The sequence below is a fragment of the Phyllopteryx taeniolatus genome, chromosome 15 (assembly GCF_024500385.1).
Source record: "Phyllopteryx taeniolatus isolate TA_2022b chromosome 15, UOR_Ptae_1.2, whole genome shotgun sequence".
Taxonomy (NCBI): domain Eukaryota; kingdom Metazoa; phylum Chordata; class Actinopteri; order Syngnathiformes; family Syngnathidae; genus Phyllopteryx; species Phyllopteryx taeniolatus.
In genome coordinates this window covers 16542210-16558539 of record NC_084516.1, presented here as the reverse complement: position 1 = coordinate 16558539, position 16330 = coordinate 16542210, and the positions used below count along the sequence as shown (strand labels likewise).

Genomic DNA, 16330 nt, shown 5'->3' with positions numbered 1-16330 from the left:
TGAACATAACCGACATGCGACGTTCATTTCTCGCACACATTTTGGCGATAATGACCGCAAACTTCACTATTTCATCCACAGTTACATGTTAAATGATAAATATAGTTAAGTATTGTTGTAAAACACAACATACTGTATGAATACTTTATAGACTGTATTTGTAAGGCTTGGCAGTGGCTGAGACTCGCTCGCGTAAAACCCGTAAAAAAAAAATCGCGTAAAAAAAATGCCGTGTTGCCGTTCAGCTGAGCTGAGTAGGTGGGTACCAACCATGAAGTGGGCAGGTACTTGAATAATTAGTAACTATCTACATCACAAACACACAGAAATCAGATCCGGTCGTTTGCAAGCATTTTAGGCTATTGCATTCAATTGACAAGTGAGGTTGAAAAACACTCCATGTGTGAATAATTCCAGATGAGCCAAAACAATGGCAAATGAAATCCAATCATTTTAAAAAATATATCATTACGCCACAAGTTGTTATCAATTCCCATTGTCTAAAGAAAACTACATCTGTGCTGCGGCAATATTTTCTATACAACTGTAATAAACATGAGGCAAACAAGCTTGTCTTTCTAGTTTATCCTTTGAGATACAGTAAATATGCAGAGATTGTACAGAGCAGCTACACAATGAAATATAAATGAGGTTTTCTGACTAACAGGACAGTTGCTGTCACATTTATACGGAACAAAATTTAAATCGAGCTTCCTTGTGATCACAAACCTACAATTATTTGCAGTTACTTGGAAAAGAGCAGATAAGAATAACCTTGGGCAATGAGCCACATGCTGCTTCATCAAGTCTAAAAACCAAGACTTTATCTGATTATATGTAGCTACCTACTTGCACTAGTCATTTTCCATTACTACCTCCACATTGATGAGTTTGGAATGGAGAAAACCTTTTCAAAGGCCCTCTAACCCAGTTTTTAATAGTGAATCCTCAACATGCTCAAACATTGATGCCATGCTCCTCCCACATTATATGGCGTAAGCAAAAAGGGCTCTCCATTTTAACATCATCTACCTGTCTAGTATACCAGCTTTGGATTGGGCATGATTTGGACAAATTTCCTAGTAGGAGTTGGTAAAGGACACGGTGAGCGGCTGGTTAGCACATCTGCCTCACAGTTCTGAGAACCGCGGTTCAAATCCTGCCTCGCCTGTTTGAAGTTTACATGTTCTCCCTGTGCCTGTGTGGGTTTTCTCGGGGTAGTCCGGTTTCCTTCCACATCCCAAAAACATGCATGGTAGGTTAAATGAAGACTCTAAATTGCCCGTAGGTGTGAATGTGAGTCCGGATGGTTGTTTGTTTATATGGGCCCTGCGATTGGCTAGCGACGAGTTCAGGGTGTACCCCGCCTTTCGCCCAGAGTCAGCTGGGATAGGCTCCAGCACGCCCGTGATCCTAGTGAGGATAAGCGGTTCAGAAAATGGATGGGTGCAGAGAACTGCAGTCACAGTTTTTACTCTTGGGAGATTACGTTGTTTAGATTGAAATCTTGCTTGAAATTTTGTGACACCAGGCCTGGAACATTTCTGACACCTTTCTTTCGCCAAAAATGGCTGCTTCAAACCAAAATGGCCACCTTTCAGTTCAATTCCAGGCATTGGTCCTTGCAACCTTTGGTGTGTCCTACATTCAGATAGACATATGCACCAAATTTTGTGTTCTTTGATGAAACTGCTGTTAGGGGCAAATTTTTACAACTTTCTATGGGGGCACTGGGGGACTGGCTTTTGAGGGGTTGTACTTGGTACACCTAAAATACATACACTACGTTTTCACCAGAATACACACAATTCCTTTGTCGCCCTACTCTACTGACAAGTAGAAGATTCGTATGAGAAAAACTGCATTTTGTCTCCTTCCCATTCCATTTAAGAGAGGCATTTCTAATGTCTCAGTGTTTCCTGAGTGGAGTATAGATTTTCTAGCTCAACCATTTAGGTACCCTAGCACTGTACTAAATTTTACATTAAATCTGCTTTTTTTTTCAGTACCCATTTCAACTCCAGTTGACAACAAAAACAGAAAATATTGAACCATAGTTTTGTCTGAGATTTAAAATTATTTGAATTCTTCCTTTTCTGTTCTCAACTGCCTTCTCGGAGTCTATCTCCACATTATAAGTACGGTACATTACAGTGCACCAATTAACTCCTATTTTGGTGTGGTTGGTTTTCCACTTCAAAATAAGGCAGTGGGAAATTACAAAAACCCCAGAACTAACAAACAACAACAATGCTGTTTGAAGTGATTTACCTGCCCACCCCAACAACGGCACACTCTCCATTTAAAAGCGCAGAATAAATGGCAGGAAGAGCTGCCTCATAATGAGAGAGCCGCAGCGGCCTAATTATAAATACAGGTCATGTTTTCCCCTCTCCCAATTTTTCGATGAAATGGCCCTGAGCAGTAAACGGAATTACAAAACTAAATTGTCTGTCAGGACATTTGGCTATTCAGACTGAAGGCTAACCTTTTATGAAGCGAACACACACTGGAGAGAGAATACAGTAAGAGTATTTGAGCTGACTTGCCAAGCTTTAAACCAGAGGTGGGTAGAGTAGCCAAGAATTGGACTCAAGTAAGAGTAGCGTTATTTAAAGATCCCGTATTTTGCTAAACCATCTTTTTGTAGTAATTGGGATCTAATATTATCTCTGAGGTGCCTCAGTAAACGTGAAATATGAATTAAAATTATCCACGCATTCCTGAGATCCAAATACTTTCATCTGCCGAGAGGCCTGAAATCAGGTGATTTGAATTTCTCGAGCTTATCTACGTCACAAGCGAAGCTCTCCGCCTTCCTTTTCCACTCCACTGGCAACATAAAAAAAGACGTGCTCTCACAAGTGGGCCTTCTACACGGAGGCAACCAATAAGGGGAAAGGGGGCGGTCTTAGCCAAATAAGGACAAAGCAGATACAAAACTGGGTCAAACAGAAGTAGCTGTCACGGGGGGCCTTTTCTGAACACTCCTATAAGAAAACCAAAGTGTTTTTGAAAGAAAATTGACACAAGTCCATGTTAGAGAGTCACTCTATGGAGGTCTAAATAGCCACACACAAAAAAAGTAGTCCTCCATACAATTACTTGAGTAAGAGTAAGTATTGAGTGGGGGAAAAAAACTAAATTCCGATTTATTTTCTTAAATTGTGCATAACTGCGATTGGCTGGCGACCAGTTCAGGGTGTACGCCGCCTCTCTCCTGAAGATAGCTGGGATAGGCTCCAGCACGCTGGCGACCCTAGTCAGGCTAAGGGGTACGGAAAATGGAGTAAGTGTCAAAAATATACAAAAATATAAAGTAAAATAGGAATGTGCAAATTCAAATATATGTATATATATGTAATATGTTTTTTACAAACTAACAAAATAATGCAAATTCAGCCACAATACACAGTCTTAAATTTATATTTAAATTTGTTTACACACATGAAACAGCTTTATAAGGTCACCAGGCAGAGATGATTAATTAGATAATTACAGTATACATAGTCTTATTATATTTAATGGCTAGTGGATTCAGCCACATTTATCAGCAAGGCTGACATCTGTTTCATTGATTAAAAAAAAAAAAAAGTGAGTTCTTATCTTCAGTGCTGTGCATACACTGCGGACTGCTTTTCTCCCTGCTCCTTTTGATTGCACACAACCTTTTCTTCAAAGAAACCGAAAACTCTAACAGATTTGAGTGGGTCGGATGAACTGCAATTTGCTGCAATCTGGTTTTATTTCAGACAGCATTCAGTTTTCCAAATGTAGTCAGTGACAGCCTCTCGTATGTTTCTCAAGTGTAGAGTGGAGTTATTGTAGGCTGAAAAGCAAACATTTTTCAGCAGACACATATGACAGTCCATGACATAGCTGTTCTTTATCTTAATCCATTTTCTATACATCCTATCCTCACTTGGATCTCAGGTAAACTGGAGCCTATCTGTAAGGTGAATAAAGATTACTGCCATGCTTTGTGTCAATTATTTTCTCGAGAGCTTTGCTTCTATGTGGCACCATGCAGACTGTGTGTGGTCTGCCTGGCTCCATTTGATTGGTGAAATAGAGTCAAACGTCACTAGTAACATTGGATTGGTGTAACAGAGTGACCGGAAGTCTCTCTGGCAAACAAAAATAGATTGCGCAAACTATATTAAATAACTTGTATATACAAATAAAAGTAGAAGGCAAAATGTAGCTCAATGTAAGGGTAACAATGCAAGTAACAGAAGTGTTTCTTCTAAACAAAAATACTCAAGCAAAAGTAAAATGTATGTTGCATTAAAAATACTCTTGACAAGTGAAATTTATCCAAAACGTTACTTGGGTTACTTAATAATTGTAATGGAGTAAATGTAGCTAGTTACTACCCACCTCTGCATCAATTAATTGGTTTAAAAAAAAATAATTGTGGGCATGGTAACGATTGTGGTCCATAAAAATATGATTGTACACTTAAACCCAAAATTATTCATAACCTGACCCAAATTATGGGTTAAAGTTTTTTTATTTTTTATTTGGTCAGCTGGCATCTTTTAGGGGGCCGCACAATAGTATAGTGGTTAGCACATCTGCCTCAAAGTTCTAAGATTCTGGTTTTGACACATCCTGTGTGGAGTTTGCATTTTGTCTCTGTGCTTGCGTGGGCTTTCACTCAACTTCGGCTTCCTCCCACATTCCAGAAACCTGCAGGTTTTGTTGGTTTATTGAAGGTTCAAAAGTGTTGAAAAGTGTGAATGTTTGTTTGCTTATATGTACCCTGCGGTTGGGTGGTGACCAATCCAGGGTGTACACCGCCTCTCGTCCAAAATCAGTTGGGATAGTCTCCAGCTCACCCACAGCCCTAATGAGGACAAGTAGTAAAGAAAATGAATGGACTGAAAGTATATTTTTGGTGGAAATGACAAGAAAGTGCTGAAGACTATCAAATATGCCCCAAAATTACATTTTCTGGAATAACATCCCTCAAATGTCAAAACGAAGTTTGGAAGTTGAACAGCTACCGTATGAAACATAACTCAAGACATTATCGTCTGAACAAGCTTTTTCTTTAGCATTTTTTGCACAGACAATAATGCCGCTTTCCTGTTTCCTGAGGTGCTTGACAGGCATCTTCAAAGCATGAGTAGTTTTATTGTATTTTAGTGTTAGAGTTGCATTCTGCAGTGGGTAAAGTCTACTTGTATTGATAGTTAAGAATGTTAAAAAAACAATTTTTTTTGTCCAGAATTATTCATACCATTTCTAAATACAAGAATGAATCTGCAATGTATCAAAATTCAAAGTTTGTTAAAATGTTCTAGAATAGTTAAGTTATACAGGATATGATTAAGTTCCAAAAATGTAGGAAAAAAACTATGAAATTGATTGATAACAATTTCTTCCACATAAACAAACGCAAATTAAATTTAATTTGACCTCAGTATGAATCCTTTTTCAACCTAACAGCAAAAAGAAATGCATGCTGCCACTGCAGTTCTATTGGAATTGGAAAGAAGGATTCTTCCTGATAGAAAGATTTGTCCCCGTATAAAAAGCGACGCTGACTCACTGTAAGCAGTTTACTTCTCTACTTGACTGCAAATCGATGTGATAGAGGGAACGCAACCTTTTTCCGACCTACTTCCATTGTCTCGTTCCCAGATGGTAACGCTGGCACGTCAGTCCGCAAATGTGCACTCCATTCTCCATCTAGTCTTTGAGAAGTTGCATAAGGCGGAGATAGGCACGTAGATATAGACTGCGTAGCTCCATATACCATGAAGAAATCCTTTATTTCTGCACCCTATTTCACCTGCTCTTCCTTGTGAGGTTACCCATAGCAAGAAATGCCCTCTTGATACAGGTTAGAGCAGCCATTCAGCGTGGTAAGATTGGAAATAGAGTGCTCTTGACCTCCTGCCTTTGAAATTCTCCGAATGCCACAGTATTCCCCCCACGCCCCCTTCAAGCTGTCTTTTTTTTTTTTTTTTTTTGCAGCTCAAAGACATTTGCCACAGGGTTCGTGGTTTAATTTCTCACCTCCTTCCTTTCCAAGATGGACATGGAAGCAAGTGCTAGCCGCCACGTCGCCGCGAAATGAGATGTGTGTCCACCCTCGCAATGAGCAACAATGCGATTTTCTGATCATTTCCAAACTCGCCGAAATGCTTGACTGAATGACTCGTGACCAACTTGCAGTTCCACTCCAGTGCAGTTTAAAAGAAGTGTTATTTATATTTAAGCTCCTTAAAGTAAACTGGAAAAACTCCTCAACTCCTTATCATTCTGCTGCCAAATTACACAGCTCACTGGACGTGTCAGAAGAATATAAATATATTTTCAGGGGGTTCTTGGTTTACGACTGAGATCGTTCCTACAGCGGCGCAAGTGAATTTGTACACATCAGAGTACTATACTATGACTAACCTACACTACAGCAGTAGTTAAGTTGTAATTAGAGTAAAACATTGAAAAGGACATAAATATTACAATGCATTAAAGGTTCCGTATTTTGCCAATCCAACTTTTTTTTAGTATTTGGGATGTAATATTGTCTGAGTAAACATGTGAAACGTGTGTGTGTGCAGACATTTTTCTGCCAAGAGGCCAGAAATCAGCTCTTTCGAATTTCTCGAGCTTATATACTTCACTAGCGCAGATCTCCTCCGATCTCTCTGCTCCCGAGCCAACGCTGTCAACATAACGAACACATGTGCTCTCACAAGTGGCTTTTCAACACAGGAGCAACCAAACAGAGGAAAGGGGGCGGTCTTAACCAAATATGGACAAAGCGGATACAAAACTGGATCAAACAGAAGTAGCTGTCAGAGGGACCTTTTCTGGACACTGGTATGACAAAAGCAAGGTGTTTTTGGTTTTTTTTAATGACAATTTTATACTAAGTACATGTTCGAGAGTCACTCTATGGCGATCTAAAGAGCCAAAATATGGGACCATTGAAACAAATGCAAAAACAGTAAGTACGGCAGTCACTGAGCGAGAGGATGTATTCTTATGCCGCTGCGCAAACTAGCTCATTGCATACCCATTATAATCTTGAACTGACGTATATCGCGACCTTTGTAAATCGAGGCGGTCCTGTACACACATAAACGACAGATGTACATTTACAACCAAGCAGTTGTGCAATTTGGACTTCAAACTGTCATCATTAGAGAAATCAATAAATCGTATGAGACTTCAGCTCAGTGAGCATCTGAAGGATTAACTACAGAACGGTAACAGTGTTGACGAAGGGGTGACTGGTGGGTTGGTAACCATAGAACTTTAAATGGCAGGTTACAAACATCTGTTTTTAACCTCAAAACCAATTTTTTAAACATGAGAGACCAGCCACAAAAAAAAACATCGCCAAGCATGTTTTTAGTACACAACACAGCACACCACACACGTAACAATAGCTCCATCAACAATCGTGATCCTCCTCCCCAACTGTAGCTCGTCTTGCTTAACTACAATGCAGTTGCGATCTCTTCCTTAGCTGTTTTATGGTGGTCTTGTGAAACATGTTATGCAAACACTCAAAACAAACAGCTGCTCCCCTATTTGTGTCCAGCAAAAGCGCAAGCTTCCTAATTGACTATCGTTAATGTTTCACGTCATAATCACGCAATGTGGGCCCAACTTTGTGTTGACCATACACACAAGGATTTGTGATTGTAAATATTGAACAGGCTTCACATCTATGTTTGGCGGCCAAGCGATTGTGGAGAAAATGACACTCTAAACACACCCCACACCGCAAGAAAATCACTCAGGATCTTTCAGAACTATCCTACAATCGTGCCTTTGGCGACTAATCGGAAGTGGAGAAAATTGGTCAAATTCAGCCCGATTCCTGGTATGTGTGTACCCACGTTACGGGGTGACATTAAAGGTTCCGTTCAACACAAAATCAGAAATACAATTACTTAAATGTCAATCAAGTACACAAATTGATTATAGTTATTGTTCCCTCTCCATTACGTGTCTGATAGACCTCTAAGTTGCAGAGCGTGTTTGCCGCATGTGCATTTTTTCCCAAATCACATAATCTGTTATCCAATAATTTTAAAGGAAATAGTTGTAGTAGTTAGATAGTTGGAAATGATATTAAAGTGTTTTTGGCACCAAAGTGTGTGGTATAGTTACAGTTCAATCTATAAATCTAGGCAATTCTCAACATTTTTAGTGACAGTATGTCAATTACATTTTTGCGTGATCCGCGGCAGGGCTCGGCCCCTATTCCCGAATAGCGGCTGTTTACTGTACTTTAATCTACGTTTGTATTTCTTTCTATGAACAGACAATTATTTTCAATAAATGCAATGTGCTTTCAGTGAGGGTTTTTGTGATGTGAAGTGAGATGACGTGTTTCAAGATGCAAGTTGCTCATGCTATGAAAATTCCTGTAATTTTGCAAGCCTCGTCCTGACTGGATTTATTTTTAGCCTTAACATGATCAGGATTGTTGTGCAGCAAAGTGCGCATTTTTTTTCTCTGCTAACGACTGCTCGATTGTGCTGTGCTGCCTTTTCTGTGCCCTACATGGGAGACGTGGCGGCATGCTGAGTCTGCACGTTGCGCGAACACGATACAGCACCACTAAGCTTCACCTGGACCGCTTTTTCTTTGTCATTACCACAAACAATAGTGGCTCCATCAGCACAGGCTGCCCTCGCAGCAACTGTGGGAATATAATGCGCTTGAGCTCCTTGTGGTTGCATGTCAATATGTACTGGCCGCTCTCTAAGAATTGATTGTTGGGAATCCACACTGTAGATCTATAGCATGTATACAGTATGTGTGCATCCATACACCATCAGTGAACTAACAAAGATGAAACATGCAGTTTACACCAAAACAGATTAAATAATCAACAAAATACTATAAACATGATTTACTCTACTGCAGATTGGGGGAAAGTATCTGTAATTTCATATATATAACAGCTAATTGCTTAGCTTTTTTGTTGTCAAGTGCACATCATTAGCAAGTCAGCAGTCAACCTGAAATCTGACAGAAATACAAACAATTTCTACCGTCTGATTCAGAAACGCTTGGGTGCTGTGCAGGGTTTGTGTGCTAAAATGACATTTTAGATTTTAAAAAAAATGGGTTGATTTGTGTATCTTTATTCTTAGTTCTGACACTACGAATCTATGTGTCTGTCTCCTCTTTTCTCCAAGGAACAAACAACATATAAGATGATTGAAAAGGCTCCGCTTGTGTTATATGCTAAAATTAGGAGAAGAAGACTGGCAGGTTGTGCTAGGGGTTCTATTCATATTCAACAACTTAAATTAGTTATTTTGTGGAGAAAAGTGCTCAAGTTTCTTGCCTGGTTGAAATCAAAAGAGATATTGGAACACACACACACACACACACACACACACACACCAGTCTTGACTTTATTGCCATCGGTTGATTTGTAATGTGCAAACATCCCAAAAGCAAAACACAATTCTTTTTTGTCTTGATTGTGTTTTATTATTGTTCAAAGTCAGCCCATGGGAGTGAAACATGAAAGCCTTGCAATTTCATGTCAGGAAAAATGTTGCATGTTTCTACACAAGGAATAGGCACTCTTCGAGCAATATTGAACAATATTACCAGCATATTACACTTTATGCCAAATAAAAGTGGAGTTTAAAGGGGAATTAAAAGGACTATTGCAGAGAAATGGGGCACAACAAGTCTTCACTTAATGTAAGATGGTCTTTAATACTGCTCCGGAAACTTGTTTACAACATGCAATAAGTCTCAACGTGGGCATGTCTGAGTCTGCTGGAATATTAATCGAGGCTTAAGCATGCCATACTTACATAATGAAAGATCATCTTTTATACTTTGCAGACAATTTCTGTGAAACGGTGTAGGTAATTTGGTACAACATTTGGCAGTCTACACATGGACATACATGATTGCGGAATGATCACGTCAGAATATTAGAACGTTAATGCTATTAATGTTGGTGCTGCCGTTTTGATTAGCAACAATAGGTGTAGCAGTTAACTCTTTGATGTCCATGTGTGAGTAATAGTGTCAATTAATTGACATACTTACACGTATTATCCTTTTTTTTTTATCCCATCTGATGGGAAAAGGAAATTACCTATTTGAGGGAGGTGTTTATTTTTCAAGAGACGACACACCTGACAAATGATTGTGGCATGGTGTCGATTCAAAGAGTGCACAATTTTGAGGAATAATGCTAAATGGATATAGTTACATTTGCGAAGTGCACAGAAAAATCTTATATTTACAATTAGACACAACTGAGGAGGAACATGCAGGAGCATTTGGTAAGACTCCATATTTAAATTCATCTGTTTACAGGCTGTTTTGGTTGGCAACGTCATTCACATGAGCGCAGCAGTTAACTCATTAAAGGTCGAGATAAAATTCATAGTTTGTACTTCATTAAGATTTTATTGGGGAAAAGCATGGCCTCCATTCATCATTTATTTGTGTCTAGTTGCTCACAGCCCACTTCTGGGATTTTAGAATGAATGCGCCAGAGCGGTCCCATATGTTCCCCTTAAAAGTCATTGCACAAAACCATTGGGGTTTTGAAGTAAAATAATTGCATTTAACTTTTATCCTTTGTCAACTTCCATTTCCGCCCTCAGGCTCATGTATCCCCCAACACTCTCCATCTCTGTCACCTCAATTTCCCCCGAAATACAATTCAAACACCTCGGACCTGTAATAGGTGTGCTACATGATGACTGTGTGTCAAGATTAAAGAATGGCTACTTCCCTTCCTGACGGGAGAAAATAGCATTCCTATAATTACTGATAAAACCAGCCCACTTCCTCCTTCCTCCCCCTCCGCCTGGCTTCCGTGTCAATGTGCAGGGCCGAGTGATTTAAGCTGTAAATGGTCCTAGCCGGCTGCTTCCTTGGCAGTGCTGATATTGCAGTTTAGTTGAGGGAATTCAGGGCCAATTGACCGGCTTTTTTATTCACCTTCCAACTGCCGACTCTTTTGAAGTGAGACCTCGCCGTTCCTGAGCCGGGCCGCCGCTCACAAAAAGGAGCTCGCTCTGCAACAAATCTCGCCGATACTACACGCCTCTGAACATTCAGTACAGCTCCTGCCTGGACATTCTGACAATATTGTATAACCCGCAGTGGCTGCACAACAAAGCACAGCCGTTCATTTTTTTTTCTATCTTTATGCTAAGTGCTACACGTGTGCGATGCATTGCCAAGAGTGGACCACTGCGATTGTTTTTTAGTGGTCGCCCCGGATGGAACCCCAATGTGAGTGGTGTCCGACAGCATGAGGCGGCCTTGTGCTTGCACCGCACCCCAGTGTCAAGAGGTTTTCAACAAAGAAACATAATGAGCTGCCTTTAGTGTGAATTCTCATTCATTCTCCACTTAGGCTCTTTTGGACTCTACGTGGGCAGGACAGTGCCCGAGTGGTTGAGGGTTCGAAACTCGACGCCGGTCTTCCGACTTTCTCTGGGTATTTCATCCATAACGGTAAAGACATATCCCCAGTGAATTTCATTTTCAAAATCTATTAATTTTACAGATATGAGTGTTTGAATAATTGGCAGTTGTTATCATTCAAAAGGTAATAGCCTATTTGTTTCCAAGAAAAAAATAATTCTGATATTTTTCACATTTTTAAAGTCAAAATGTCTTAACCGTTATGCGTCCCAAATGAAATTTCATTATATGCATTAAAATGCATTATATGCATTACATTTTTCTTCTATAGCTTGATCTTGTCTTCCATGAAACCTAACAAAAAGGCCTTTTAGTGTCTGAAGAGTTCCTTTTTTTTTGGTTCTTTTACAAATGGTCCTTGCGATTTTGTCACCGCAAAAATTTTGCGGTGACAAAATAGCAGACAACAAAATACTGTAAAAGGTGTTGTTTCTGAAGTATGTATCAATTTGTGACCGTGGCAGAACTATTGTATGTCTTTACCTTTGTTATGATTGTATAAAGACAAAAGTGCTATGTGTTTAATGAATAGTTAGCATCATCCATGCACTTGTATCTACAGAGTTTGAAGGGCAACACATGTAAATTGTGCAACGTACATGTTTTTTTATGGAACTGTTTATATCTTTACCGTTCTGCACTTTTGTCTTTACCATTATGCGAGAAGTGTATTTCAGTGGTCAACCACCATTTGCTCTGTCAATGGGTTCTATCAACAAAGCTGTGGCAGAATTTAAGTCGGATAATATTAATGCAGAACTTTGTACATTCCAAAGGGTGGGTGTTCTTTAATCAATGTATTTCTAGTTGGCATAGCTAAGTTACCCAATTACTTTGTCAGTTGTTCAGAATAAAAGTTTTACCACCAATTGGGAAAGTTTAGCCTTTAAGTTCACTGCGGATTTTGTTTTAATATTGAATAAAGTTGTTCTTCAATAATAAAAGTTATCATTGTTGAGGATTTTTCCCATGCAAGTTTAAGAAATTAATTAATCAGATTACATTTGCATTGGACTGAAAATTAGTGTGTTTATCTCTTGATTGTCTTTAATATTATGGCCTAAAATTTAAAATCATCAATAACTTTTTGAAAATAGGACTTCAAATATGACTGTTATTAAAAAAAATATGTATACTATACTGGCGGCACAGTGGTCGACTGGTTAGAGTGTCAGCCTCACAGTTCTGAGGACCGGGGTTCAATCCCCGGCCCCGCCTCTGTGGAGTTTGCATGTTCTCCCCGTGCCTGCGTGGGTTTTCTCCAGGCACTCCGGTTTCCTCCCACATCCCATAAACATGCATGAATTGGAGACTCTAAATTGCCCGTAGGTGTGCATGTGAGTGTGAATGGTTGTTTGTTTGCATGTGCCCTGCGATTGGCTGGCAACCAGTTCAGGGTGTACCCCGCCTCCTGCCCGATGACAGCTGGGATAGGCTCCATGCCCGCGACCCTAGTGAGGAGAAGCGGCTCAGAAAATGGATGGTATACTATACTGTATAAAGGTGGCATAAAAGAAAATAGCAAAATTAGAATTTCTTTTTTTTTTTTTTTTAAACAAATGTCTTTACTCGTATTAATCGAATGACAACAAAATGACCCATGTCCATAGGTGTGAATTTGAATGGGAAAATCGGTTCTTTGACTATATGTGCCCTGTGATTTGTTGGCAGCCAGTACAAGATGTACCTCACCTCTTGCCGAAGGTTAGCTGACATGGCTCCAGCTTACCCGCTGTGACCTTCATGAGGATAAGCACTATAGAAAATGGATGGATGGATTGTGCCTAACACATCATGGTTGTACGTGCTATTCAGTATGAATGAGCAATTGACTAAATATCCTTCATTTGTCAAGTCAATCAAAAAACGAATTGATGAATTCATTGCGATTTAAAGAAGACGTATCCATTTTTTAAATTTAAAATAGTTTCAGGTAACATGTCTGTGATATGCTTTTGTCAAAACACACCAAGGACCAGAGCCACACCTTACACTTATTTATTTAATTGTTTTAGCCTTACTGAACTGTTTCAAGGGGTTGGTCATATGTATGTCATGTAAATGAGCCGCTGTGGCAGCTCAGAGTGTGAAGAAGGAAAAATTAGCTGCCATAAAGACTAAAAGTATGGCTTGTATTTTCAGCAACACTTCATCATCAAGCCACCAAATTACGCTCTTCTATTAGTGTAGTGGATCAGTATATGTGGCGCATGCAGCGGACACATCGCCAAACAAATATTCTCTGCTCCCATGTCAACAACTGTTAGCTAATGCTAATCTTTGTAGACACTTTCGCGCTGCTTAGCATTTGTCTTGGACATGGTAGGTGGCATTATGTAAATTAGCTCCTCTGTTCGATAGCTTATTAGCTCTGGAAATGTCAGTATTGTATGCCAAAGTCTCCACTTTACTGCACCGTGCCTGAAAAATATGTCTCCTGACTGAGAAAAAAATTACAGTCGACTCGAGCTTTCCTTCACTGTTCCGCTGTGATGCCTTCAATGTGGTGTGGGTTTCATGTTGTACTGCAGTGAACCGCCCCTATTCGTGGCTCGCTATTCACAAATTCACTTATTTGCGTTTTTTTCCCCCTGGGAACCCATCCTTAGCTATTTGCTGAAAATGTAATCTATTCTTGTTTTTGCTCTTTCTGCAATGTCCTAAGATGCCACAAGATGCCGCCAAGGCTCTAGCTAAAAGGAAAATTGGTGTTAAAAACGAAGTATGTGCATGTGATATATTTCGACTGTTCTGAGATCTTTGCATATCAGGGAGGAGCCAGGTTTAGCCTGGGTTGTTAGTGAAAGTTATGGAGAGTCTTTGCCGCATTTGTATGTTTTCGCTCTGCTGAGTGGCCATCAAAAAGCTCAAGCTAACAAATGACAGGGATTCCGTTATTGCTTGACAACTGGTACTTCTACACTCGCACTTCCAGTGCATTTTTTCAAAATCAAAATATAATCCATTTATTCTTAAGGGTAATATTGTGAAATGACAACGTCTTTGGGAGATTATAGTTTGTGGTATATTTTCAATTTAAACTATTTATTTTTGCATTTTTGGGAAGGAGGGTCAATTTCTGGAGGCTTTTTTTGTTGCTATTCACAGCAGGGTTTGGTCCCTATCCCTTGCGAATTTCAGGGGTTTATTGTACTTTGAAGTGGAACCAAGGCAAGCAGTCAAGTACAGCTGGCATTTGCATGATAATGTCTACTTCATCTTCTTCATACTTTGAAAGTCTCAAATAGCTGAGCCAACAGTAGCCGTGCTCTGAGCTTTTGTAGAAACATGTTCATTTATTCAAGAGTTGGTTTTTTTTTCGCACTTCCCTAAGAGCCTGTGCAAATGCATGACTCTTCATTTTAACCATTTTGACGGCTATTTTTGTGTCACTTTATCCAGAACACAGCACTCAGTTGCCACTAGCTCTATACCAAGACCCGGAACCAAAAGATGACTGCAATTTCTGGTACACATGATCAAATCACAACAACACACATTGGTAATACGGAATACATGACATTAACACTTGCAGCTCCCTGAGTGCATTGAGGAGAGGGTGATCCATGTGGAAAAAAAACCTGGACCTTCGAAAAACACAACTGAGAATGAGCAGCCGTCTCAAATCATATTCCCAGTTTGACACTCTAACCTTGGCGCAGAAGATCTTCATGGTCAGAAAAGGGAGTTCAGCAGGGGGCCGTTTCAAAATTAAGGGCTCAGTGAGACTTAAAAATGTGTTTATAATCTTGCATTAAGTCCTAAACCTGTGTCGTAATGTTGCTGCACCATATTTTTAATTCATTGCGTTTCTCCTGCTTCAGCCTCAAGTTCCGTAGCTAAATATTCAATGCCGGATCCTTTTTTACGCAGAAACATGCTGACAGCTGACCTCACTCTCATTCCTGTAAGTAAAACAACTTTTTTTCAGTTTTAAATTATGTAGATGGAACACATTTTCCTTGTCCTCATTAGGGTCATGTGTGAGCTGGAGTCAATCCCAGCTGACTTTGGGCGAGAGGCAGGGTACACCCTGGACTCATTTCCAGCCAATCGCATGGTGCATAGACAAATAAGCCTTCACACTCACACCTCTTGACAATTTAGTCTTCAATTAACCTAACAAGCATGTTTTTGGAATGTCGGAGGAAGACCCAACATGCACTCTTTGAAAGCTAGAGCTGAGATTTGAACCCAGAACTTTGAACTTTGTGGCAAACACGGTCACTACCAATTCACCATTCATACTATATTTTACAGTATATTGTAAGTATATGTTACAAATATTACAAATATGTTACATATATATATATATATATATATATATATATATATATATATATATATATATATATATATATATATATATATATATATATATACCGTATACCGTATTTTCACGACCATAAGGCGCACTTAAAAAGGCGGACGTGACTGAGGACAGCATGCGGACGTTAAAGGGGGGAGGGTGCGCGTGAAAGAGGACGCTAAAGGCACGCCCCAGTAGGTAGATGGCGCCGGTATGTGCATTGTGCAAAACAACATCGGTTTGGCTAAGAACCCCCGAAAATGGCACCTACGAATAGACTCGCTTACGAAGCACAGTTTAAACTGCAAGCTATCAGTTACGCGGAGGAACATGGGAATCAAATTCAAGAGAATTCAAGATCAACAAATCCATGGTTCGCTAATGGAGGAAGCAGGAAAACGAGCTTTGCCAAATCAAGAAGACGAAGCGCCGAGCGAGTTACGCCACCATATGTGAATAGATTGTGGATGCCTGGGCTAAGATATCTGCTTTGAGTGTTGTCCGAGCTTTCGCGAAAGCCGGCATCATTTCTGAGGAGCCGCACGGCAACGAGACTGACTCCGACAATGA

The 16330-nt window shown here is 39.8% G+C and overlaps 1 protein-coding gene across 3 annotated transcripts in view; it reads right to left on the bottom strand.

Annotated features, from left to right (window-relative positions):
- Positions 1-16330, bottom strand: part of brinp1 (bone morphogenetic protein/retinoic acid inducible neural-specific 1) — a 178636-nt gene that overhangs the window by 150632 nt on the left and 11674 nt on the right. Inside the window, exon 2 of one of the 3 annotated variants that reach the window (XM_061799798.1) lies at positions 4765-4849. The exons of the other annotated variants lie outside the window; for them this stretch is intronic. The gene's annotated coding sequence lies outside the window, so the exon portion shown is untranslated. The remainder of the gene's footprint in view (positions 1-4764; positions 4850-16330) is intronic. 3 annotated transcript variants of the gene reach the window in all.